Here is a 26,747-nt window from a genome sequence, read left to right on the forward strand (position 1 = left end):
CACCATCAAACATTCTCAGTGTTGGCACAGGAGGCTGTAGCCATGTTACACTATGTGCAATTCTCAGGAGACGCCATGGTCTCCTTTGTCTCAGAGTCCTCTACCCCTACCTGTCTTTCCTTCACCCTCACCCCCTGTACTTCCTCCCTCTTTCAAGTGGCTAAATCTTCTTATTCTCCAGGTCTCAGCTCAAATATAATATTCTCTGAAAATACTCTGGTCCCCCAGTTCAAGATTAGGCCCTCTCCTGTTCTCTAGCAGTACCCTATCATCGCGTATGCCTTTGTAACTATAATTGCCATTTTGCTTGACTGGAATCCCTACCAGACTCTATGCTCTATGGTGGCGAGATGAGTTTGCTTTTCTGAGACTCTAGCACCTTACATAGGGTAGGCTCGCAATGGCCATGCTTCTCCATCGCCTGAGGATCTGTTAAAGTACAGATTCTGATCCCTATACCCAGGTGGGGCCTAGAACCTGCATTTCTTCTGCTGCTGGTCCATGAAACACACTTGAAGTAGCAAGGTAATAGGATAGGCACTCCCACCATTACCCCATTCTGGCAAAAAGTTTGCATTTAATAGAGGCTGGACAGGGTTTAGGGTGCAAGTAATGGCCACAGGTCAAAATTTCCCCTGTCATTGCTAAGCCAGCTGACTCACAGACAGACGTGAAACCAATAACCTTGGCCTTATTAGCAACTGAGCTAACGGCCACCAACCAATAAATAACAACATTTGGCTAATTTGCATTTCAAAATTGTTTCCTTCCCCTGCTCTCATTCTAGAGCAGGTGCTAATGAACCATGAAATGTCTAAAGCATTGGCAGCAAGGAGGAAAAGAGGCAGAATTGACCCATGCCGGAAGAATAATAATCCTTAAAAATCAAGAGCCACAAAATGCAATGTGGTATCTGGACTGGATCCTGGAACAGAAAAAGGTCATTAGGAGAAAAACTGCAAAATCACAATAAAGTAGGGAATTTAGTTAATAGTAGCGTACCGATGTTTGTTTCTTAGTTTTTACAAATGTGCTATTAAGAGAAACTGGGTGAAGGGTATATGGGAACTTTGTGTATTATCTTTGCAACTTTTCTGTAAATCTAAAATTATTCCAAAATTTAAAGTTTATGAAAAGAATCAAGAGCTAGACTGTACAGGATTTCTTTACTCTGTGTACTAATAGTATTGTAAAGTTCTGAAACTGTGGAACAATTGCTGTTGACTTAACAATAAAAAATTGGAAATCTGCACCTGAGTGGCTCAGTTGATTAAGCGTCAGAGTCTGGATTTCGACTCAGGTCATGAGCTCATGGGTTGTGAGACTGAGCCCTACGTCAGGCTCTACACTAAGTACAGAGCCTGCTTGGGATTCTCTCTCCCCTCTTCTCTCTGCCCTTCCCCTGTTCGTTCTCTTTCCCTCTCTCTCAAAATAAATAAATAAACATTGAAGGGAAATGGGTGTTCATGGGGGAAAAAATCTCCAAGCAAAACTAAGTAGCAATTAGGGAAGGAGACAGAGGGTGGTTGGTCCCAACAGCATACCAGGTAAGGTAGCATACCGCGAAACCTACATTCCAGAAGTGTTTTCACACATCATGAATTTCAAGATATTCTGACTGCTATTTCCTCCTGATTCATACCTTCATTTCTTTAGTATCTCAGGAATTTCTCCACTCTTGAGCAGCTCTTGATTCAGGGTGGCTTTTGTTTATTTGTTTGTGTAACAGTGTTATCTTACAGACTTGGTCACCGAATCACATTTTGGCCTTAACTGTGTTTCCTTATGTGCAGAGACTCTAAGGCTGGTGAGGCCAGGGAACTGGAACGTATCCACCATTGCATGTGTAGCACCTGACTCCAAGTTGGGCACATGGCAGTTGCTTAGTAACTATTTGTTGGAGGGATGAATAAAAGAGGTGCTTCCGCATCTGAAGTAAATTTCTGCCTGAAAAGCATGGATTTTCCAATGATATTTCATTTTATAAATATATCCCTTTGGTAGAACTTGATGGTTCTTCCTAGGTCTTCAGGTCTTGGAAAAAAAAAAAAAAACTTGTCAACAGGCCCTTGCCAACTCTGGTGAATTCACAGGAAGTCATGAAGATACTATCACGTCTTACGGAAACCATGTCTTCTACTTAAGCAGTGCATAACGAGTGGGCTGGTCTCAGGAGGCTGCTTCCCAGGACCTACACTGAGGCCCAGACTCTGGGCTGACCACAGAGGTATAATCAGAGGCTGTGCAGTCAAAGGTTTGTACGTTTATTGCTTTCTCTGTTCTGCAGTCCCGGCTTCCTTAAGGAAGCTGCTTCTCTTTCACTCCAATGTGGTGGGAGAGGAGCTCATGGTTCATCCACCTCCCTGGGAGACCTGTGACTCCTGCCAGGCCAGCCGGCCAGGCTTCTCTCTGGTTTTTAAAGCTTGGAGCTGGAGGAGAAGGGGAGTTGCCTTTTAGAACATGGAACTGGGAGGATGTGATGCAGAGTCAGCGGTCGGCCAGCTTCTCTGCCATGTGGAGAAAATCTGCAGGAGAAGAGAAAGGGGGTTTGGTCAAGATTGGGAAATGGAGAGAGAAAGAGAGACCTAACATCCCTATTTGTGTCTGGATCCAATCGTACTTCAGGCAACTTCAACCCGCTGAACTTCCCAGGCATGAGAGCCCCAAATATTCTTCTTTCTTAGCTGATTTGGGTTTCTGTCAGTTGCTGTGGAGAGTTCCATGATGCTGGAGAAAAGTGTGCAACTCCCTTCCCACGTCTAATGAGACTGGTACCCGCTCAGCCAGGGAAGCGGCTATCTGGGCCTCTGCTTGGCCGGGGTGCTGGGCAGAGATAGCCAGCCCTCTCTCCCCCCCAACACAGCTCAGGCTCTCCCTTTCATAGCAAGACTGTCACTGGGGGATGGCACCCCACCCACAGACTACAGGTCCTATCCTCTCTTCCATCTGTGTGGTAACGTGACTAGCTCACCAATGGAATGTGAGCGGTGGTGACACGTGTTGCTTCCAGGCTGGAAGGCATTTAAGAAACAGTGGCCCCTTGGGGCACCTGGGTGGCTCAGTCGGTTAAGCATCTGACTTCGGCTCAGGTCATGAGCTCACTGTTTGCGAGTTCAAGCCCCACATCAGGCTCTCCACTGTCAGCACGGAGCCTGCTTCCGATCCTCTGTCCCCCTCTCTCTCGCCACCCCCCCCCCCGCCCCGGCTCGTGTTCACTCTGTCTCTCTCTCTCTCAAAATTAAATAAATATAAAAAGATTAAGAAACAGTGGTTCCTTCATCGCTCTCTCCTTTCTCGCTACCTCCGAGCTGGATAAGGTGAATTCCGAGGCCCCCAAGGATGGCAGAGCCACAGCTGGAAGGAGGTTGGGTCCTGCCTTTGGGCCAGGAAAACTCCCATCTGACTGTTATACGAGTCAGAAGTAAACTTTTATTAGGTTAAGCCACCGAAATGTTAGGATTTGCTTAAGGGAAGGAGGCCGAGAGACGGAAGAAGGAGAACTGTACTCTAGTCAAGTCCAAGGGACGATTTCAAGGATGGAAACAGGAGCCAAAGCTGAGCAACCAGGGAGGACTGGAGGGCGATAGTAAGTGAGGAATAAAAGCAGAGACAGATGCGAGGGAACAGCAAGCCAAGTGGGGGTGCTTGTGGATGGGCTGGAGGGCTGCCAGCAGCGTGGAACGTGGGTGGGTCTTCTGGGTGGAGAGGGGCAGGGGCGGGGTGGGCAGGAAGCACAGGGAACATGGGGAATGGTGCCAGGTGTTGAGCCAGGGGGATGAGTCGAACCCACAAACAGGAAATCAGTCGATGACAGCAGAACATCCAAGGCTTGGGGACGAGTTGGGATGTAGAACAGGAAACACGTCAAGGCAAGTGGTTTAGAACTAACGACCGAGGTATTTTGGAAACCTCATTCTCTGCGGAGTCCTAGGATGGCACTGGCAGGTAAACTGAAGGAAGGTAGCAGGCCAGGAGGGGATGAGGCCAAGGCAAGGGCACATGCCTAGCCCAAGGGGGCAGCTGCCACTCAGCTCCTGCGGACTATTGCCATGTGGACATGTAGCCCCGATGTCTACGGATCTTATCATTTTTTCAAGAAAAGCAGGAAATCCTGATTTGTGTGTGTGTGTGTGTGTGTGTGTGTGTGAAGTCTCTTGATTTTTAAATGCTGGCAACTAATAGAAAATTTTTAAAAACACCCTGTGGGCCAAACAAAACACATTCACAGGTTGAATTGGCCCACAGGCTGCCAGTTTTCGGCCTCTGGCTGAAAGGAAATGGGTAGAACCAGAAGCATGTAGAAAAACAAAAACAAAAAACATAACAATCATTCAGAGTGTCCCCGGATTTCCAAGCACCACAGGAAACAGAAGAGCTTTGCGACAATCACCCACAAAACACAATACGTCTGGTCTTCAGAAAAGCTACGGGCTTCTGGGAGTTGCCAGAGATATACCTCGTAGTCCCCCAAATCTGTTGCAGTTTCCTAAAACTTGAATCCATAGCTCTGATGGAGTGAGCTCATTTTCTTTCATGTTTCTCTCGGGTGCGTCAGTTTTTAGGGTTACTTTCTTTTCTGAAAGGCCATCAACTTTATTTTGACAGCTGAGTTTCCAGTAAAAGCAATCACTTGAGTGAAGGCAATTTAGAGAAACCGAACTTGAGCCAAGTAAGAGCTTGGCTAACTAAATTTTATGATAGGAAATGCTTCCAGGCCAAAAACCTCAAGAAGTGTTCAAAGGTTTTCAAAGACTGCATCCAGCTAGTTTAGTTTATTAACCTTGGCCTGTGTCTGAGCCAGGGTCGTGCTCAGAGGATGTGGCAAATGCAGAATCTGATTTTTTTTTTTTTCTTCAACGTTTATTTATTTTTGGGACAGAGAGAGACAGAGCATGAACGGGGGAGGGGCAGAGAGAGAGGGAGACACAGAATCGGAAACAGGCTCCAGGCTCCGAGCCATCAGCCCAGAGCCCGACGCGGGGCTCGAACTCACGGACCGCGAGATCGTGACCTGGCTGAAGTCGGACGCTTAACCGACTGCGCCACCCAGGCGCCCCTGATTTTTTTTTTTTTTTAATGCGGTGTCTTAGAGGGTATGTATTAACATGACTGGCTGCCGAACTCTATTGGTGCCCCAACTTAAACTGTAGTTCAAGGCTTTGCACACCCCAACTGTCCTGTTTGCCCAGGACTGACTAGCTTCCTGAGATGTGGGCCCTTCAGTACTAAGACTGGGACAGGCTTGGGCAGACCAGAACACCCTCCATCCATAGGGTCCTTTCCTCAGGGTTCATGCTATAAAGCGTTGACAGTTTCTCACCCCTGAAACTAACAGACTATTGTATGTCAATTATACTTAAATAAAAAAAAAGTTTTGCCACTTTTTGATTGTCTCTTAAAAAACAAAAACAAAAACCTCTCCCATCTCAACTGCAACGGCCATGTGCTCTCCTGGTTCTCTTCCTGTTTCTCTAATTGTTCCTACTCATCTCTTCCTCCTCCTACCTCTCAACTATGAATCGCACCTCAGGGTCCAGTCCTCGGGCTTCTGTTCTATTTTCTGCCCGTCTCAGTGGACTCAACGTGGACGATTTCCACATTTAGATCTTGAGCTCACACTCTCACCCGAGATCCAACCCTCCAGCTCCAACGGCTTCACCAACATTTTCCCCTGGGATGTCCTTGATCATCTCAAGCCCTGAGTCATCATTATCTTCCAGCCCCATCCAGCTCCCACTTACTCACCAAGTGTCGTCTTCCATTCGAGGCAACACCACCTTTTCAAGCCTTTAGTCTCAAAATGCTAGAGACGCTAACTCCAAATTAGCACCTGCGCGCTACGCGTGTTCTCAGCAACTACCATACTGCTGGGCACATTGGAAGGGCTCAGTAAATGCTCCGTGAATCAAATCGGATCTTGGGGAATGAGTCCGAGGAGGAAACCTGTAATAGCATGCTATGCTATCAGAGGCTCGCAATATCCAAGTGATTACCCAGAATTTGTAGGGAGAAGCAAAGTGAAGGTCTGACCTACCTTCTGCCGACACAGCTAATTTAAATCTTTACCGATGCAACTTCAACCGTAGTGTCATGAACACACTATGAAGACGCACACAGTTGTGTCTTTCCACAATGTCAGCTTTATTCAGTCATAAAGCAAGGCTAAAGGAATTACAAAGGAGGTTTGGAGGAGTGCCTGGGTGGCTCAATGGGTCCAGCAATCGACTTTGGTTCAGGTCACGATCTCACGGTTCCTGAGTTCGACCCCCATGTCGGGCTTTGCGCTGACAGTGGGAAGCCTGCTTGGGATTCTCCGTCCGCCTCTGTCACTCCCCCTCCCTCACTCACGCTCTCTCTCTTTCAAAAATAAATAAACATTTAAAAAAAAAAAAGCAGTTTTGGGATTCCAAACTCAATGACATTTCGCCGGGTGATTAACTTGGCTTCTTCCAGGCACACACGGCAGAACACAAGACGAGCCACGCAACAAACAAGATAGAACAAGGGGTAGCAAGTTAACAAGCCAAGTGTGAAGTCAATCTGTGTGTGCGTGAGGTTGAGATAAGGCCTCAGTCCGGTCAGGGTCAGCTCTCAGCACTTACGGCTTATTATGTGCAGGCAGTGAAGGATCTCAGTTCTGTTCCAAGGTCAACTGGGCAGGGCCTTCAGTGGCAGCTGCCTTTTTGAAGTGATCAGACAAAGAGGGGTCATGTCTGAAGAGTCTGACCGTTTGCTGCAAAAATCTTCCCTTTCTTTAAAGGGATTTAATTGATCTTGGGTCCCTGCAGACCTCCTCTGCTTCTGCTTAACAGTTCCAAGTGAGTTGTCCGCTGACTTTGGTCTCGGTGATAATCTGGTAGCTGCAGTGCCCTTACCTGCTGTGTCATTGCTCGAAACGGGCCTCTGCTTGACATGAGTGACTCCATCTTGCTCTCTGCACAGAAACATTTGACCACCTATGAGTTAAATAAACTCAAGAGTTATTAAATTTCTAGCTCACTTTTTATGGTGTTGTTTTTTTTTTTTTCAGGCAGAGTCAAAGATATTTCCAAGGTTCCAGACAATTCTAAGGATTAACATGAAAAATACGGATTTTATTTGCTGGGTTCCTGACAAAAGGAACTTTTAATTACCAAATGCTCAGAATCAGAGCAAAGCTAGTGGCTATAAACCAAGTCTTTCCTCTTCCGTCCTCTACCCTTTCCTAGGTTCTTAGAAGACAATCACTTTATTTTGTATTCTTTTTCAACGTTTATTTATTTTTGAGAGAGAGAGAGAGAGAGAGCAGGGGAGGGGCAGAGAGAGAAGGAGACACGGAATCCGAAGAAGGCTCCAGGCACTCAGCACAGAGCCCAATGTGGGGCTCAAACCTACAAGGTGTGAGATCAGGGCCCGAGCCAAAGTCAGAAGCTTAACGGACTGAGCCACCCAGGCACCCCGAGGACAGTTGCTTTAAAAATACTCCTGAAATAGGGGCACCTGGGTGGCTCAGTCGGTTCAGCTTCCAACTTCAGGTCATGATCTCACAGTTCGTGGGTTTCAGCCCCACCTGGGGCCCTGTGCTGACAGCTCAGAGCCCAGGCCCTGCTTCGGATTCTGTGTCTCCCTCTCTGCTCCTCCCCTGCTCTCTCTCTCTCTCTCTCTCCCTCAAAAGAAATAAACATTAAAAAAAAATACTTTTGAAATAGATCTATAGCATGTTTTGATGGGGACCAGCAGCTTGGAAATAATGCTGCTTAGGGAAATTCTCCCCCAACAGGTCTTCCTTTTCAGATATCCCCAAGTCTGGGGATTCCTCAGAACCCCTTTTATTTGCATTTGTAAAGCACAAACATAACTTAGACCCGAGTTAGTCAACCTTCGGCACTATTGACATTTGGGGCTGGATGATTCTTTGACAAGGAAGGTGCTTTCCTGGGCATTCTGGGGTGCGTAGCAGCATCCTAGGCTTCTACCCACTGGATGCCAGCCTCACACACACACACCCTCCATTTATCACAGCCAAAAATGTCACCAGGGGTTGCCAAATGTCTCCTGAGGGACAACTTGCCCATAGTTAATTCTTTTACTCGGAAACAATAGTGGAACCTGTTTACCTATACTCCTGAAATGTCTCTTTGTTATTTGAGTCTCTCTGGCCAAGACCCAGACAGTTGCATTCCCAGGGTTGGGAGGAGAGAATTATCTCCAGGCAGGGCCCAAGGCTGGACCTGACAGGCCCATCCATCAAGGAGGCTCTAATTGGACCCATTACCTTATCTGAGAGCAAATTCTCCTCTGAAAGATCACCCTGCACCACAGTGCCTCTGGGGTAATTTGCTCTGGGGGATGGGACGGAGCTGGGTGCTGGAGAGGGAAGGTCAGCTGGGCTCTAAGACGCCCTCGAATGGGTGGCCTGAGTCAGCGGAGCTGCTCCGGGCCTCGGGGATTTCCAGGGGGAACTGGGTGGACAGAATTCCCCCTGGATGATGGTCTAGACAGGGCTCACCCTTCCCTCTGCTCATCAGGGGTTTCTGCTTCCCCTTTAGGAAGAGGAAACACCCTGGCTGTTTATTTTGGGGCTGCAGATCTGTTGTGAATAAGCCCCAGGACGGGCAGCGGGACAAGTCCTCTGCGTGTGGGGCATTTTAGGAAACAGGCTGCACTGACTGCAGCCCTTGCCAGAGGGCTCCAGGGGGGCCAGTAGATGAATTACGAACAGGAAGATAACGCCTGGGATCAAATCCAGTAAATAAGAAAATGTAACTTAAAAGCAGTTTAGAGTTCTGGCTAACCTTCCAAATCTTAAAAAAGCAATTGTTAGAAAATACATAATCCCATAGCCACCGACGGCCATTTATTGAAATACCTTCCATGTGCAAAACAGCTGGGCTCATATACATACTATTACATAATTTTTCCACTTAAAATATGTCTCCTAAACATGATTTCATTTTAACAATTATATATGCTCTATCACTTTTTGAAAAGCAGTCTCTATGCCCAATGTAGGGCTCGAACTTATGACCCCTGAGATCGAGTCATGTGCTCTATCGCTGTTAAGGACTAAAACATTTTTCTTTTTTTTTTCCTTTCAGCTTATTTACTTATTTATTTTGAGAGAGAGACAGAGGGCACGAGCAGAGGGGCAGAGAAAGAGAGAGAGAGAGAGAGAGAGAGAGAGAGAGAGAGAGAGAGAGAAGCTCAAGCAGGCACCATGCTTAGGACAGAGCCCGATGCAGGGCTTGAACCCTTGCCATCTCAAGAACCATGAGCTAAAGCTAAAACCAAGAGTTGATGCTTAACCAACTGAGCCACCCAGGCGCCCCTAAAACCTTTTCCTGTGGTACAAATATGCCATAACTATTTCAACTAAAATCTATACCCAAATATTTTAGTTGTTCACATTTTTGCCATTATAAAGGATGCCTGGGAGGCGCCTGGGTGGCTCGGTGGGCTAAGCACGGCTCAGGTCATGATCTCACGGTTTGGGTTGTGAGTTCAAGTCCCAGGTTGGGTTCTGTGCTGACAGCTCAGAGCCTGCAGCCTGCTTCGGATTCTGTGTCTCCCTCTCTCTCTCTGCCCCTCCCCGACTTGCGCTCTGTGTCTCTCTCAAAACAATGAATAAACATTGTAAGAAATTAAAAAAAAAAAAAAGGATGCCTGCCACAAACATATGTGTACAGAAATTCTTTCTTATGCTTTTCCCAATTATGTTCTCTAAAACTTTTCATTCATTTTCTTTCTTCCTTTTTCCACCTTTCTTCTCTCTTGCCTGCGCCCTCCTCCACCCAAATGAATGTCGACACCTAGTACATATATTTGTACGCCTTTCTCTGTGCCCAAGCAACGACGTGCAGCCTATGTACGCACAGGGGGCTGATTTGTTTGGTCACCTGTTTAAGAGTAACGGAGTGCTGCCCCAGATTCTGAGTGATTTGGTTTTCTCTCTTGATGAGAAACCCTCTACCTCTAGCAGGTTCTTTCCTAATAAGTTATTTATTTCAATTATGTATATATATTTATATTAATTAATTAACTAAAATAAATGAATGAATGAATGAATGAATGAAATAAACCTGTACTTGTTCTGTGGCAGCCAAGAAACATAGCAGACTTTATTTGCTGTTTTCCAAACACCCCGAATACTTTCCTGCCTCTGTGCCTTTGCTTGTACCATTCACCTTGCCTGGAATGCCCTTCCACCCGCCTCACTTATCCAAGCTCCACTTACCGCTTAAGGCCCAGTTCCAATCCTGCTTCTTGCCTGTAACTACCTCTGAAGCCTCCAGCTGGAAGTCAGCTTGTCCTCAGGACATTTTTATTCTCTGCATTCCTCTCATTCATTTCCTTGCAGTATTCGGCTTTAAGCTTTTAAAATCTGAATTTGAAAAGCCCCTGGGGGGGCGCCTGGGTGGCGCAGTCGGTTAAGCGTCCGACTTCAGCCAGGTCACGATCTCGCGGTCCGTGAGTTCGAGCCCCGCGTCGGGCTCTGGGCTGATGGCCTGGAGCCTGTTTCCGATTCTGTGTCTCCCTCTCTCTCTGCCCCTCCCCTGTTCATGCTCTATCTCTCTCTGTCCCAAAAATAAATAAAAACGTTGAAAAAAAAATTAAAAAAAAAAAAAAAAAGAAAAGCTCCTGGGGACAGGGACCGCACCTCATGTGTCTTGTGTTACCACAGGGTGCAGCACCATCACCCATAATGTACTCAAATAGCCAATAGCCATCGAACCCGAGAACGAATGAAATGAATGAATGTGTGAGCACCCGCGCGCTACTCCCACTGTCACCCGAACGCTCCCTACGGAGACAGTTTCAGAAACAGATTCGAATCCGGGAAGATTCGGAACACTTTGAGAGACAGATATTTTAGAGGTTCTTCATAATATTTTGTCCTCATTGGAAAGCATTGCCTTGTGGAAAATACAAAAAGGCACGAAGAGTAAAATGAAGATCACTCCTCCTTCAGTCACGTGGAGAAAATTCACCTTTAACATTTTAGTGTATATCTTTTTAGTGTTTCTACGCATATATGAACTTATAAGATATGATATATACATGTATATGTGCATGTATACATGTATGCACACCACACACACAACTTTAAAAATTGGGGGGGTTGGCGCCTGGGTGGCTCAGTCATTTGGGCGTCCAACTTCGGCTCAGGTCATGATCTCACAGCCCGTGGGTTCGAGCCCCGCGTCGGGTTCTGTGCTGACAGCTCAGAGCCTGGAGCTTGTTTTGGATTCTGTGTCTCCCTCTCTGCCTCTGCCCCCTCCCCCACTTGTGCTCTGTCTCTCTCTCAAAAATAAATAAAATTTTTTAAACATTGGGGGAGGGGGATAATGGGAGGAGCAACTCTTGGATGCCCTGGCCCCTGCTCCTGGGCTCTTGGTTAAGGGCAACAAATTCCTGGGGCTCTTTGGGCTCAAGGAGTCATTTAGGTGGGGGAGGAACACTTTGCTAAGAGCTGAGGGTCCCTGGGTTCCTGCATCCTTGTGTCCCACGTGGGACAGAGAAATAGTGTCTCCCTCGTTTATCACTCCCTCGCGTTCTTGCCCCTCCACGGGGAAGCCCAGTTACCTCAGGAGTTCTGGGTCTCACGCATCCTAGAAAACCTTAGCCCTCAGGCAACAATTTCCCTGCCGTCCCAGCCTCTTCCTATTGGACCCGCCAAAAGTACAAGAATTACCCAACAAGTGAGTGGGTGAATGGGTTCTCCCTGGGAATTTTGACACTCCCAGAGGAGAGAGGGAAGTCCACCCACTCCCCAGAATGGATCCTCAGACAGACTGTGGCTGACGGGCTGAAGGGTGTTTTTGGGGTGGGGCAGCGGATAAGAACTCACCTTCCTTGTGTGTTGACTCAGTGCGGGACACCGCTAGCCCTTTACACACCTTCTCATTTAACTTTCAAAAAACAAAACAAAACAAACAAACAAACCCTCAAGGTGGTATCCTCATGCCCAGTTAACAAAAGAGGAAACTGAGGGGGGTGCAGAAGCCTACAATTAAACTGTGTGATCCTAGCTGGCCCCACCTACGTGGCCACACTACTGTGGCCTCATTCTGTAAGAGGGATGACCTTTCTCCTCCGAGGAATCGGGGAAACGTCCTTGACTCTTTCCCTCACCCCCACGTTCGGTCCCTCCGCAAGACATGCCCACTCTGGCTCCAAGCCTCTCCTGCGTCTTCCGCGCCTCCCTGTCCCCACGGCTCCCACTCTGGTCTCAAACACCTTTACTCTCTCCTAAACTATGGCCTGCTGCTCTTATAGTTTGTTTTCTACACCCCAGCCAGAATGATCTTCTAAACAGATCACAACACTCCCCTGCTCAAAAGCTTCTAATAGATTCCCAACGAACCTGCAACAGACCCCAAGCGTCTTGCCTTGGCTTATAAATCCCTACAGGATGTGGGCGGCTTGCTCCTTAGACCTCCGTTCTGGCCACTTCTCCCGACCTCCTTGCTCCAGCCACACTTGTCTCTGTTCCCCCAACTGTGAGACCGCTCTGCCCCGAGACCCTGCAGTTCCTGCTGTTTACTTCTGGTGTAATTTCTCCCCTCAATCCTCACGTTGCTTCCTTCTTGCCATTCAGGACTCTGTTGAAAGACACCTCCCCAGAGAGGTTCTCCCTAACCACCTGTTCTCAGTAGCCGCTCAATCACTTGCGACCACATCATCCTGTCTTTTTTTTTTTTTTTTTGGGGGGGGGGGCTCTTGGCATCCTGTCTTAATGATCTGCATAGTACTTAGCACTATGAGTCACTTTAAAAATGCCATCATTCATTCATTCATTCATTCACTCCCTGCATCCTCCCACTAGGATCTGTCCCCGATGGCAACAGTGCCTGGCATATAGTGGTTGCTCAAGAAGTCTTTGTTGAATACGTTAGCAAATGAATGAATGAGTGAATGAATGACGTTTTTTCCTAGTTCATGAATTTAATGTGCACTTATCATCTGTTAAGGACCAGCTGCTGAGCTGTGGGCTATGTGAAAAGTGAAAATGAACAAGACACATCAACCCTCAAGAAGTGTTTGACTTATGATGTCTGAGATGTGCTTTAAAATAATCTAGAGAAAAAAGAAGGGAGAGTATATAAAACAAGGCTGATCAAATATCAATGACTGTTGAGGTAGCATGATGGGGAAAGGGGGCTTTATTCTGCTCTTCTCTTGATTTTTGTGTATCTTGGAAAATGTCCAAAATAAAAAGTTTCTTAAAAAAAAAAAAATCTCCCGGGGCGCCTACGTGGCTCAGTCGGTTAAGCATCTGACTTCGGCTCAGGTCATGGTCTCACAATTTGTGGGTTCGAGACCGGCGTTGGGCTCTGTGCTGACAGCTCAGAGCCTGGCTCCTGCTTCAGATTCTCCCTCTCTCTCTCTGCCTCTTCCCTGCTCATGCTCTGTCTCTCTCTTTCTTTCTCTCAAAAATAAACATTAAAAGAAAAAAACAAAGCCTATCACCAGGATGGGGGGAGGTATGCCAACTGGTAATCAAGATACACCCATAACTGCTTTGCTGCAGGCTAGTGAGGAACGCTATAAATGAGGGGGACTGTTAATGAATCAGCATTTATCACACTGATTGAGCATCTAGTGTGTGTCAGGGACTGTGCGAAGTGCCACGGGTATAATGGCACACACAGGGCCTGCTTTCGTGCAACGTACGATCTAGCCTATAGACATAGGGACGGTAGCTGAGGAAGAAGGACAAACACAGGGTGCTGAGAGAGTGTGTAAGAAAGAGCACTCAATTGCTCTGGAGTTCAGGAAAGAGAGGGAGGTGAAGGGCAGACAGGGACGGCCACCCAGGCAGAGGGAACAGCTTGCACAATGGCTCAGTGGCTCAGTTCCTGCATCCCAGGACCCAGAGAAGACTAGCATTCCAGGGCAGACAGAGCAAGGAGGAAAGTGGAAAGAGATAAGGCTAGACCAGTGAGCAGGGCCCAGACCCCACAATGACATGAAGGTCCTATTATACATTTGGGACTCCATCCCCCGCCGCTGAAGGAGTGCGGAAGGAGGTTTCTGGAAGTGGGTGACCAATGAACTAGGCTTTGGAGTTGGGGAGCATCGCAACCGGGTAGCAAGGGTAGCCCCCCAAGGCGTTCCTAGTGAAGGTAGCATGGTGAACTCTGATCCAGAGGGAGAAGAGTTCAAGGTATTGAGGAAATAGTGGGTGGCCTGGCATGGGAGGGGCACACGGTATTGTGCAGAGGTATAGCAGGCAATAAGGCTAGATAGGAAGGTCAGAGACAAGCGCCAGACAGCAGGCTAAGGAGTTTGGACTTTATTCCTCAGACAATGGGGAGCCACTGAAGATCTTTTTGATCATTGGACAGATATGATCAGAGCTGCCCTAAGCAAGGATGGATTTGATGGGGAAAGCAGGCAGGACATTATTATATATGTGAGAGGCGAAGGGGGTCTGATTTTAACGCTCAGCAATGTATTAAGCACATACTATGTGCCAGGCATTGCATTGAAAGCTGAGGATACAAAGAGGACAAAGGGGCTGCCCCTGTCCTGCCCTACAGAGCTCTTAGATGGCTAACATGACAATGAGAACCCAGTGTGATACGACTGTGACATGACCAGGATGTTATGAAAATCCTTAAGAAAGGGGGCCGCTGGGGGCGCCTGGGTGGCTCAGTCGGTTAAGCATCCGACTTCGGCTCAGGTCACGAACTCACGGTTCGTGAGTTCGAGCCCTGCGTCGGGCTCTCTGCTGACAGCTCAGGGCCTGGAGCCTGTTTCTGATTCTGTGTCTCCCTCCCCTCAGTTCCTCCCCTGCTCACACTCTGTCTCTCTCTCAAAATAAATAAAGATTAAAAAAAAATTAAAAAAAAAAAAAAAGAAGAAGAAAGGGGGCCGCTGGACCTCCCTGAAGCAGGGGACGTGGTCAGGAAAGGCTCTCAAAGTGATACGAAGCCTCCTTGAGCCTCTCTTGAGGGATGAATTACCAGAAAAGACTGGAGAATAGCATTCCATGTCAGGTGGTCACAGCACAGGTAGAAAAGTCTGGAAGTCTGAGAGCAGAATGACTAGACTTGACCAGAAAATGGGGAAGGCAGTGCTGTGTCCCGAGGGGAGGCCAGGGAGATAAGTGGGAGACACAGGGAGGGTTTGCATGTCAAACCCGTTTGTTTCTCAACATTAATAGCATTAATAGCATTAACAGTAATAGCATAAGTTATCCCAACCTCTCCCCTTTGTTCTGTCAGCCCTGGGGGTAGTGGTTGTCGTTCCCGTGATACTTCAGATCTTTCTGTGTTTTCAGTGTCCTCCTTGATAACTTTAGACTTCATCAACAATTGATCTGAAAAATTAATCTGAAATCTTAACTGAGCTCTGTTAGAATCGTCCCTGTGGGGGCAGCTGGGTGGCTCAGTCAGTGAAATGTCTGACTCTTGATTTCAGATCAGGTCAGGTTCGAGTCCTGCGTCAGGCTCCGAGCTGCCAGCGCGGAGCTTGCTTGGGATTCCCTGTCTCCCTCTGGCTCTGGCTCTCTTTCTGTGTGTGTGTGTGTGTGTGTGTGTGTGTGTGTGTGTGTGTGTGTCAAAAATAAATAAACATTAAAAAAAATAGCTGGTGTGATTTCAGTTCCCTGGAGCTTGAGGGATTTTAAGAGGAGATCTGCATTTTAGAAAGGTCTCTCTAAGAACGATTATAGAGAATGAAGCAGGGAGGCAGAGCCTGTTCAGGCAGTGGTTGGAGTATTGGAGGGGAAGCGGGGAGACCAAGGACAACAGCCTGCAGGATGGAGGTGGAAAGGAGAGGATCCAGTCAAGAGTGAGTAGGGACATTGAATTGACAGAGGTTGGGGACTGTAATTGGAGGTTTGCTTAGGCTTCTGGCTTTGCATGGAGTGCCATTTACTGGGGCGCAAAATCTAGGAGAATTAGGTGAGTGTTGAGGGGATTGAGCCTGAAGGGCGGTGGAACCACGGGTGGAGATGTTCCAGAGGCAGCCGCACGTCCAAATCTGTGGTCAGAAAAGGAGTGGGAATGGGACAGATGGATTAGGCGATCAAGTATGAATTGTTGGGGGTGGTGGCCCTGGGCACGAGCCCCCTGGGAGCAAATGGAGGACGAGGAGAAGATGACCGGGGGTGGAGCCCCGGGAACTGCAACACTTAGGAGTGCCCGGGGAAGAGGGACCCACGGAGAATCCTGAAGAGAATCATGGAAAGCACGAAAATGGCAGAGGGAGGACCAGGCAGGGCATTTAGAAGGAGGATGGTGTCTGGGCACCTTGTGCTTACCAAGGGGGTGTGCATTACACGCACAAGCATACATGTACATTTTTAAAGTCATTCCTTCCCCTAAGTTTGGAATATTAAGCAGAAACTTGTTCACCTCAGTCCTGGTGTCACCGTGCGACCTGGCCCAACCCCTCATCATTGTCCAACTGCGTCAGGAGAAGCCACCTGGCAGGAAGGAGCCAGGTAGAGCAGAGAGCAGCTGGGTCTTGAAGTCAATAACTGGTGATAAGGCCAGATGTGTAGCCATAGCAAATAATAAAGAACCGGAGTCATCCCAGGTAGGAAGAAGTGGTCAACTGTCTTCAGCCAGGAGCAAGGAAGGGGCGGAGGGGTGTCCCAGACACCTGGGAGGGGAAGTGGGAGGGCGAGCACATTTATGGAGTGGGCCAGGCCTCCTGCTAGGCTCTTTGCACGTTATCTCAATTAACCTTCCCCTTTCAGAGATAAGGAAGCTGAGGCTCAGAGAGGTTGTATAATGTGCCCAAGGTCATATAATAAAGGGGTGACTTAAGATTTGAACCCAGGGGCGCCTGGGTGGCTCAGTCGGTTAAGCGACCGACTTCGGCTCGGGTCATGATCTCACGGCTCGTGGGTTCGAGCCCCGCGTCGGGCTCTGTGCTGACAGCTCAGAGCCTGGAGCCTGCTTCTGATTCTGTGTCTCCCTCTGTCTGCACCTCCCCTGCTCATGCTCTGTCTCTCTCTGTCTCTCCAAAAATAAATAAATGCTAATAAAAAAAAAAATTGAACCCAGGTCAAAGCCTGTGCTGTCTCAGATTAGCCCTTAGTCTCCAACCAGATCTATTTTCCTGGTGACCTGAAGGGCCACGTTCTTTAATTTTTGGGCACTGAGACAAAGCTTCTTGTTGAAGCTTGAGCTGAGTGATGGCTCAGCGCCCAATCAGCGGCCTGAGTTAGGTGTTCTCCATGAGTGGCTTCTGATGAAACCAGACTTCCTGTTTCATCATGCTGCGTATTGTCTCGCTCCTGGGTTTCTTGCCAAATGCCTTCCTTGCCACTCCCGGATGGGGTTGAGGTGACGGGGGAACAGGCTGTAATGAGGTGTCTGTCAAGACCTGCTTACCTTCCAGAGACCCTAAGATCTGAGGAACAGCCAGCAACTCTGGAGGCAGATCAATTGCCACCCCATGTCGGAGATCCTGAAAGACCCCCCTGGAGCCTGATTACGGGCCAAATGATGATAATAGCTAAAGGGCACTGGATGGCTTTCTGTAAACCAGGCTTTGGGCTGTGCATCTTACATGCATTGTTTCTGTTTCATGTAATCCTTAAAACAATCCCGTGAGCTAAGTGATTATCATGCCCCCTTTGCACGCAAGGGAACCACTCAGAGTAAGGTTGTCTATACCCAGTAAACATCAGGAATGTCTGAAGCAAAGGCATAGAGAGAGGCCTGCCTTGCCACCCTCACTCTCTCTCCTGTCCTTGCCCCAGGGTCCTCGGTTTGGATTCCCTGATCTGTGAGAAACTCCTCCTTCTTTTTTTCTAAGGCCAAAGGAAATTCTGGCCAGGGTTGCAAAATGGTGGCAAAGGAAACGTGTGCCTTGGGGGTATCCAGAGTCCCAGTCAGGAGCTTTCATTCCACGGATCTTTTTACATAGAGAGAAATATGAAACTGTGTCCCCTGTTACAGGTATTTCGTATGCCTGTACGAAGGGGCGGGGTATGCATGTATGTCTGTGTCCGTGTATGTGTTCACATGTGTACATGAGGGCAGGGTAGGAATTAGGCAAATCAACCTCAAAGACCTGTCGCCTGCCTCTATGGCCATACGTGGCTTCCGCGACTGCATTTTCTAAACCAAAGTCAGGACACGTGGACCGGCTCGTATAAGTGTCTTTGCAACAATGAAACTGATACCATTCACAGGAGATACAGAGGCTGTTGGCCAACAGTTCAGCAGAGGTGCTCTGGTGTGCTTTGGGGGATGTCCTAGAGGCCCCTGGGAGAGACAAGGTTTGGCTAAGAGTTGAGACCGGAGTATGTAAGTGTAAGCTTGCCAGCTGCTCACAGCCCACTAAGGATTAGCATTATGATATGTGATTTTAAAGATGCGGTTACGGGGGATCTGATATTCCCAGAACATCCAAGAGAAACATGATAGCCTAACGCTAGTAGGAAGATCTGAAACAATAGCTTGTTTTAGGGGCTATTATGAGATGCATCACATTAATAATTGAATCTTTATATACTCACAAAATGTCATGGAGAATTGAGCCAGGCTTACACAGGAGGTCAAAAAGATTGCCTCTGCTTAAAATATCCGGTGAGTGGAGACCAAAGTGATTGGCTTTGCATGACGTGAATTTAACAAGCATGTATTGTTTCCTACCACTGCTCCCTACCAGCCTCCAGATCCCGGGTGTCAGGCCCAAAGAGGACTGAGACGCGGTCTGCAGAGGTGACAGGGGTGACAGTTGTGCAGGGCTAATTATGATGCCATGTGACGAGGGTGGCTTATAACAGTGGCAAGAGTGGAGTCCAGGGGTGCCTGGGTGGCTTGGTCGGTTAAGTTGGCCGAGCCGACTTCGGCTCAGGTCATGATCTCGTGGTACGCGAGTTCAAGCCCCGCGTTGGGCTCTGTGCTGACAGCTAAGAGCCTGGAGCCTGCTTCGGATTCTGTGTCTCCCTCTCTCTCTCTCTCTTGGCTCCTCCTCCACTCATGCGTGCTCTCTCTCTCTCTCTCTCCCTCAAAAATAAATAAACATTAAAAAAAAAAACAAGAGTGGAGCCCAGAGGGTGATTAATTCATTCGCAGGAGGGGTCTGGTACTAGCTTTCTCCTCATTTGTCACATAACACATTGCCACAAACTTAGTGGCTTAAACAGCAAACATGTATTACCTCACAGTTTCTGTGTGTTAAGAGTCCAAGCACTGCTTAGCTGGATCCTCTCATCAGACTGTAGTCAAGGTGTCTCTTGGGCTGCCTGACTTTCTGGAGCTTGGGTCCTCTTCCAAGCTCACGTGGTTGTGGGAAGAATTTCGTTCCTTGTGCCTGTATGATTAAAGCCCCTCTTTTCCTTCTAGCTGTCGGTGGGGATACCCTCAGCAACCACAGGCTGCCTCAAGTCTTTGTCACGTGACCCGTTCCATAGGCCCTCTCACAATATGGCAGCTTACTTCTTCAAGGCCAGCAGGAGAATCTCTCTGATTTCAGGGAGGGTCCCAACCCCTCTTTTGAAGGGCTCACCTGATTAGGTCAGACCCACCCAAGATAACCCCCCTTTTGATTACCCCCAAATCAACTGATTGGGGATCTTACTTACATCTGCAAAATCCCTTCTGCCAAAATCAAGGGGGTGATATCACATCATATTCACAGACCCTACCCAAACCACACTCAAGGGTATCCAAGGCATGTACACCAGAGGACAGGAAACTTGGGGGCTATCTTAGAATTCTGCATACCAAGAGTGGGGGAGGGGGAAGGAAGAGGAAAGTGCCAGGGCACACAACCTTTATGCTGAGTACTGAAGAATGAATTTAAGTGCTTCTAGCACTCCAGGGCTCCAAGGGAGGGAGGCTGTTGGGGAGGGGAGAGAGAAGAGTGGCAAGAACATTACGGAGACAGAAGACCATACATAAAGTTACAAGGGCATGTAGAAACCTGCTCGGTGGCAATCAAATTGTCTAGCGGGGCCATAGACTGCAGGGGGGTGGGGGCCAATGTGGAGAAAAAATAGAATATTAAGTCATGAACACCATGTTCTTTCAATGGGTTCTTGGCCTCAATTCCTGAAACCAGACAAGGTGGGCTAGAGACAAAAAAATGTCAGAAAAACAAGTCCTTTCCCTGGAGGTCTCTCTCCAGGGATCCCTGACCTCACCCATCAGTGCCTCATAGTCCTGTTGTTCTAACAAGATGCATATCCACACTCTCCCTGAACCCTTATGCCCAGGCTTCTAAGGGGGACCAGAGTCTTGCTTACTGAGTCAGCTTCTGGATGCTCCTTTGTGTGTGTGTGTGTGTGTGTGTGTGTGTGTGTAAAAGACAACCAGTGAGCATATTGGAGAGAACTAGAGGAAGCCAGAGATGCTAGGCAGCCTACACAAAAATGAAGAGCTAACTGAGAAGAAGTTGGAAGAGGGAGAGAAAAATCCATGAGGGCTGGGTGTCTGGAAGTTTTAGGAGACTCAGAGCAGCTACAAGGTCTAGAGAGGAGAAGAGTGGGAAGGTTCAGAAGCGTGGCTAGGTTTTGGGGCTCCTGGGTGGCTCAGTGGGTTAAGTGGCTGGCTTCAGCTCGGGTCATGATCTCAAGGCTTGTGAGTTTGAGCCCCGCGTCGGGCTCGGAGCCTGGAGCCTGCTTCTGACTCTGTGTCGCCAGCTCTCTCTGCCCCTCCCCCACTCATGCTCTCTTTCTCTCTCTCTCTCTCTCTCTCTCTCTCTCAAAAATAAACATTAGAAAAAACTTTAAAAAAAGTAAAGAAGCACGGCTAGGTTTACCGATCAGATCTTTTTTTTCTCTTCTCAATATTTAAATAAAAATGGGAATTCATTTTTAAAACCAGTTGTTTTTTTACGTTTATCGATTTACTTTGAGAGAGAGAGAAAAAGCGTGGGGGGGGGGGCGGGGCAGAGAACAAGAATCCCAAGCAGGCCGCACTGTCCGAGCAGAGCCTGATGTGGGGCTCGAACCCACAAAACCGTGAGATCATGACCTGAGCCCAAGTTGGCCACTTAACCGACTGAGCCACCCAGGGTCCCCTAAAGCTGGTTTTAAAGCAGTTTAGATTATTTCTCCTGCGTACAAGTGGTTTTGTTTTGGGAGATGATACTGTGCAGATCCTGGGCCACCTGAGAGCTTCAGGATATATTCAGGTTACCTTAGAAGGAAAAGAATCTGACACATCTCTGGTACCTCAGTGTGAAGTGGTTTAATATGTTACCTCTCTCCGAAGTATTTACTTAAAAGACAGCTCAAAGGTCAGAAACACCCCTACTCCCCAGGAGCGGATGTGCATATGCTAGCAGAATTTCAGAGGTAATAGGGTAAGATGATGACTTTCTTCAAAAAAAAAAAAAAAAAAAAAAAAAAGACAACCCAGTTTGATTCTGTATTATTCTTCCGTACTATTCTTGTAATTTCTCCGGTCTCTGGTTCCGAGGGTCATCTGCATTTCCTCCCTTGGAATTTATATGTGGTCCTCAGCGATCAAGATGACAAACCTATAAGTATACATTTGGGGGGGGGGGGGACGACAAAATCTTTCGCCCTGCCTTTCCTCAAGCAGAAAGAGAAACCAAATCAGCCAGCTGCCTCAGCTGGCCAGCATTTCTGCCCGTCACACCTGTGAGCAGGGATTATGGCTTCCACATGAGGCCAAGGCCTTGAGGAGGCCTTCAGAATAGTCAGCCAAATTCATCCAGCCTCGTCCCCTTGTCTTGACTTCTTGGCCCAACTTTTAACCTCCGGATTGTGTGCGTTTGGTTGAACTTCAATAGACACGGTGGGGTTTCGTTTTTGTTGTTGTTTGTTTGTTTTGCAGAATGGGGTGCTAAAGGGCGGGGGAGGGTGGCTATCCTTGACCTCAGCCAACCTTGACCCCACATAGGCCAGAGAGAGGTGGTGTGGAAGGAAGTGAAGAGGAAATGCGAAGGACAAGAGGGTGTGGAAACTGACTCCCCGACCCCCCCCCCCGACCCCCACCAGAGGCCTGGAACATCCTTCTCAAAGCCCCATACAGCCAAGCTCCTTGCATCAGCTCCTGGCCATTCCTCTGAAATGTTCTCAGAGCAGGGCTCCACGTGGCGCGCACGTACGGCCCGAGTACACACACCACACACACGCGCGCGCACACACGCACACACCCCCCTCTGTCTGGTGACAGATGGGGCCTGAAGGATCTGGCAGTGTGCGTGGCCGATGGCAGAGAGTCGAGCTGGCTTCTCACTGTCTCCCTGGAGTCCCACTGCAGACGCAGGTGCGCGTCAGTGCCCGCTCTAATTTTGTCCCCGGTTGATGGAGGAGACTAACCGAGCAGCAGGGAGGCTGCTATTTTGGGTCTCTCCCTGGCTCTGGGTTATATAAAGCCTATTGCTGTGACCTGCATTGCTTTGTGGCTGTGCCTCACTCTTGCTCCTTCTGTCACAATATGTCATCAGTTCAGACATTCACACACACACCCCCGGGGCTCTTGGGGAATGAGGAGGGAGGTGTGTGCTGGCAGAGTGTGTGCGCGCGTGTGTGTGTGTGTGTGTGTGTGTGTGTATGTGTGTGCACTCTCCTGCCAGCTCACTGCGGGGAGGAGGCCTGCAGATACAACCGGGAGCTGGGGGACTGTGTATGAGGAGGTTTGTTTCTGAAGGAAATGGAAAGATCTTTCTGATGGAGGAACGTGAGTGCGTGCGCTTTGGGCTTTAGGACGGAGCACGTTTGTGAGATGATGTTATGGGCCCGCGGTTGGCATGGTGATAAGACGAACTTCTATTTCAGTAACTCTTTTTCATTTGGAAGGAGCCCAAGAGTTTCATAAATTATACACAAACAGCTCTGCCTCTGAATGGCAGGAATTAGCGGTGGCAGCAGGACGCACAAATGTGAAAGCGTGCATTTGCGGATGGGTTGATGGCAGGATATGGTATTTCCCACATCTTTGGGGGCAGATTTTACCTGGAAAAATTTCCGTATAGATCCAAAAACCCTTCTTGTGCTAGTATGGCGGCCACTGTGTAAAGACAGGTGCTTGCAAATGTTAGCGACGTGTGACATCTAATTTATCCTTGTACTTCCCAGTATTGAACCTTAATAAATATTTTTAGGGCCATCTGGGTGGCTCGGTCGGTTAAGTGTCTGGCTCTCGATTTTGGCTTAAGTCATGATCTCTCGGCTGTGGGATGGAGCCCTGTGTTGGGCTCCTCACTGACAGTGTGGAGCCTGCTTGAGATTCTCTCTCTCTCTCTCTCTCTCTCTCTCTGCCCCACCCCCTCTCAGAATGGATAAGTAAACTTAAAAAATATTTTTAGATATGTCAATTTTGATAAGGAATAGGCAACAAAATCATAAAATAATATAGCTTATTAGTCTAGGAATTTGAAAGAGCCAAGTTTCCCAAGATATAAATTATTCACCCAGGATAAGCCTAACAGAGCTCGATGACCTTATCACACAGGTGTTTATCCCGTCCCCCGATACAAGCCAGGGAAAGGAGATGTTCTGTTCTTGGTGAGCTACGTGTTTCCCATATATAATCTCCAGGGTATATTCTGGCTGACATGATGGAGCTCGTAAGGCATTACCCAAGGGCGTGAAGATTTATTTGGCAGCTCGGCTCTTGGAGCCTGACAGAATGTGAGACCATGGTTCTCATTTGGGCTTTCCCGTCACCGGCAGTTACCATAGCAGGTGGGGCTCCCGTTGCTAGTAACTTGACCATGGCACTGTTTCTCAGCTGCTTTTGAAAGGTGTTGAAGACCCTTCTCTTGCACTGGCCAAAGCACTTCTAAGGGGTTTTGAGGAGAAGCAGCTCAGGAACTTTTCACGTAGACCAGCCTGCTACATGGGACCTACACCTTAGAGCTTTCCAGTGAAGGGAGTGGCTTAGGAAGCAGGAAAGGGAACCGGACCAGAATCAGAGTGGGGCTGGTAGAGGCCTGATGGGGAAACGAAGCTCGGAAAGGGGAAGGTGTAAATGAATCACTGTGTGTCAATAATTGACTTAAGCCCCTCCTCTCTGCTCCCGGCTGGGGGCAGAAACTCACTCCTCTGGCTCCTTGATGGTGTCCTCACTGCTCCCCAACCTCTCCTACCTGCCCCAACCCCCCACGGTCACAGTGGTGTTTCTAAAACCCAAATCTGCTCACCTCACTGTGTAAATCTCTTCAAAGGCTCTTCATTGTTCTCTCCAGAGAAACCACATACGCTTTCCATGAGCTGGGGCCTGCGTATCTCTCTGGCTTAGGTCAGATAACAACCCTTTCAACCCTCCCTGAAGGGGGTCTCCTCTCACCCCCTTCATCCCACCCCCTGACACCTTAAACCTTCTTCGGCTGCTTGCAATCCCCTACATGTGCTAAACTCTCTTGTCTTCCATGGGTTTGCATGGACTGTTCCATCTACCTGGAATGCATTTCCAGTCCTTTTCTCCCCCCCCCCCCCCCCAGCTTCTTTCAGGCCTCAAATCAAGCATCACCTTCTCCAGGAAGTTGTGTTAACCCCTCCATGCCTGGATCAGACACCAGGCTCTCCTCTGGCATCGTCGCTTCCCTCGGCCAGAGTGCTTAAGTGCCTTGCAGTCTGTCCTGCCCGGACCATGGGCTTCTAGAAGACAGGACTGGACAGCTCCTGACCCGGCCCACTGCTCAGCCTGAAACCAGTGTCTGCTGAATGAATGACTGAATCCGAGAAGCCACATTTCCAAACTACGAGTTCCCCAAACGTCATGAGGTGTAGGGATAGGGACAGGGTTGGTAGGACATGTCAACGACGTTGGAGAGGAGAGGGAAATCTGGGAAATCTGGCCCCAAGGAAATCTGGTCCTGGGAAATCCGACCACGGACGGCACCAGTGGGCCTGTAGGCGTCTGGCTCTGAAGCCGAAGGCAGAGGGCCCGGCTGGCCTCAGTGCTGCGTCTTGCAAATAGGCCTGTGGCTCAGGCTGGAGCAGTTCGTGTGCTGTCTGCGCTAGCATTTCTCAGCACCCTCCCCGCAGTCTGCTCCTGTCTGCCTTTTCTGCGCTCCGCCCCACCGCCCCACCGCGCATCTGTGGTGGGAGAGGGGCGCAACTTGCATTTGGACCTCAGTGTCCCGCCTCCACCCACGCGCGCCCTGTGGTCACACCAAGAACCGCCGAGGTAGCAATGATTCTGGCACGACCCTCAGGATCTACAGCTCCAGCCCACCGGGCCAGCTGCTCCTTCTACCAGGCCGCGCTCTGGAGAGGCTGGCCTCGGGCACAGGACAGAAGCCAGCATGCTGAGCGCCTCACACTTGGCTGAATTAGGCCAGGCCAGCTCGGGTCAGGGCATTTCGCTCAGCAGTTCTGCTGGTAGCGGGCACTTAGATATTTCTGAAGAAACGGAGACAGCAGTAGAAGGGGCCTCATACTATAAATCAGATTTCAAATGCAGTGAGGGCGGCTCTTTCATTAAACCCCTGAAACACCTTTCATACAGGAAATACTGTTCATCGCCACTTAATTCATCCGTCTTAATACTCACATTTTCATTTATTGGGCTTTATTAGAGTCTACTTTCTCTGTGCTCTCAAGGCATCATCACTGCCCCAAATATTTTCATTTAATTCCGTGTTGGAAGCTACCTACTGATCTTCCAAAGACGACTCTGTGTGTGTGTGCGTGTGTGTGTGTGTGTGTGTGCACATGCGTTGTCCTGAGTCCTTTGTCCCTGTTCTCAGAATTGTCCCGTGATATTAGAATGATAATGCTATTAACCCAGGAATAAACTGGCTGTAGGGGAGGTGACAACATAACTGGCATTTTCTGGGAAAGCAGAATTTTAAACAGTGCCTTTTTTAGGCTCCTGAATCCCGACAGACACTCACCCTGCTGTGACAGAGAGGGGCGGCAGAGAGCCTGCCTGAATGGGAGCCTGGGGGAACAGAAAGGAAAGGCCATCTGTTGGCAGTTCCACAATTTTAGGACAGCTGCAGGGGTTAAAGGCGCTCCCTCTAAATGAGATGACACTGGGCCACGGAGGGGAAGGGGGAGAAGATTTTGCAGTTGATGACGAGAAGGAGAGGGGACTCAGTTTACACCGTGGGTGGGAGTAAGGAGATTATCTGTAGTAGGTACTATTACCATCACTGGGAAAGGCATGTGTTTTCCCTGCCAAGAAACTGATAATGAATTAGAACACCTTCCAGGGATCAGAACAAGTTACAACAAGATATTCTGTGCTCAGTATATAAGATATTTCAAAATCAGCAGTGCATTCAGGTTTACGGGGCATGATGAGTGAGACATTGTAGAAGATCTCATACTTGGAATTTATTTTGGTTTCTTTTTAAAAGTCACATGACGGGTGCCTGGCTGGCTTAGTTGGGAGCGCGTGAGACTCTGGATCTCAGGGTTGTGAGTTCGAGCCCCACGTTGGATGTAGAGATTACTTAAACAAACATTTTTAAACAACTGAAAAAAAAATGAAAAGTCACATAACGGGAGTGGGGCGCCTGGCTGGCTCAGTCCATAGAGCATACGATTCTCAATCTCAAGGTTGTAAGTTTGAGCTCCATGTTGGGTGTAGAGATTACTTAAAAATAAAATCTTTTTAAAAAATGTTTGTTTATTCTTGAGAGAGAGGTGAGGGAGACAGCATGAGTGGGAAAGGTGCAGAGAGAGAGGGAGACACAGAATCTGAAGCAGGCTCCAGGCTCTGTGCTGTCAGCAAAGAGCCCGATGCGGGGCTTGAACTCACAAGCCGTGAGATCATGACCCGAGCTGCAGTCGGCCGCTTAACCGACTGAGCCACCCAGGAGCCCCCATGATGGGTATCCTTACTACCCAAATTTTACAGATGGGGAAA

At 48.5% G+C, this 26,747-nt stretch overlaps 1 long non-coding RNA gene across 1 annotated transcript; it reads right to left on the reverse strand.

Annotated features, from left to right (window-relative positions):
- Positions 1-2,421: 2,421 nt before the first annotated feature.
- LOC123582317 lies at positions 2,422-6,956 on the reverse strand. Its single transcript, XR_006704312.1, has 3 exons — positions 6,876-6,956; positions 5,746-5,943; positions 2,422-2,525 (listed from the first exon to the last, which is right to left on the reverse strand). It is a non-coding gene; the product is annotated as an uncharacterized LOC123582317 (long non-coding RNA).
- Positions 6,957-26,747: the final 19,791 nt, after the last annotated feature.

Source organism: Leopardus geoffroyi, chromosome B3, assembly GCF_018350155.1.
Source record: "Leopardus geoffroyi isolate Oge1 chromosome B3, O.geoffroyi_Oge1_pat1.0, whole genome shotgun sequence".
NCBI classification, from domain to species: domain Eukaryota; kingdom Metazoa; phylum Chordata; class Mammalia; order Carnivora; family Felidae; genus Leopardus; species Leopardus geoffroyi.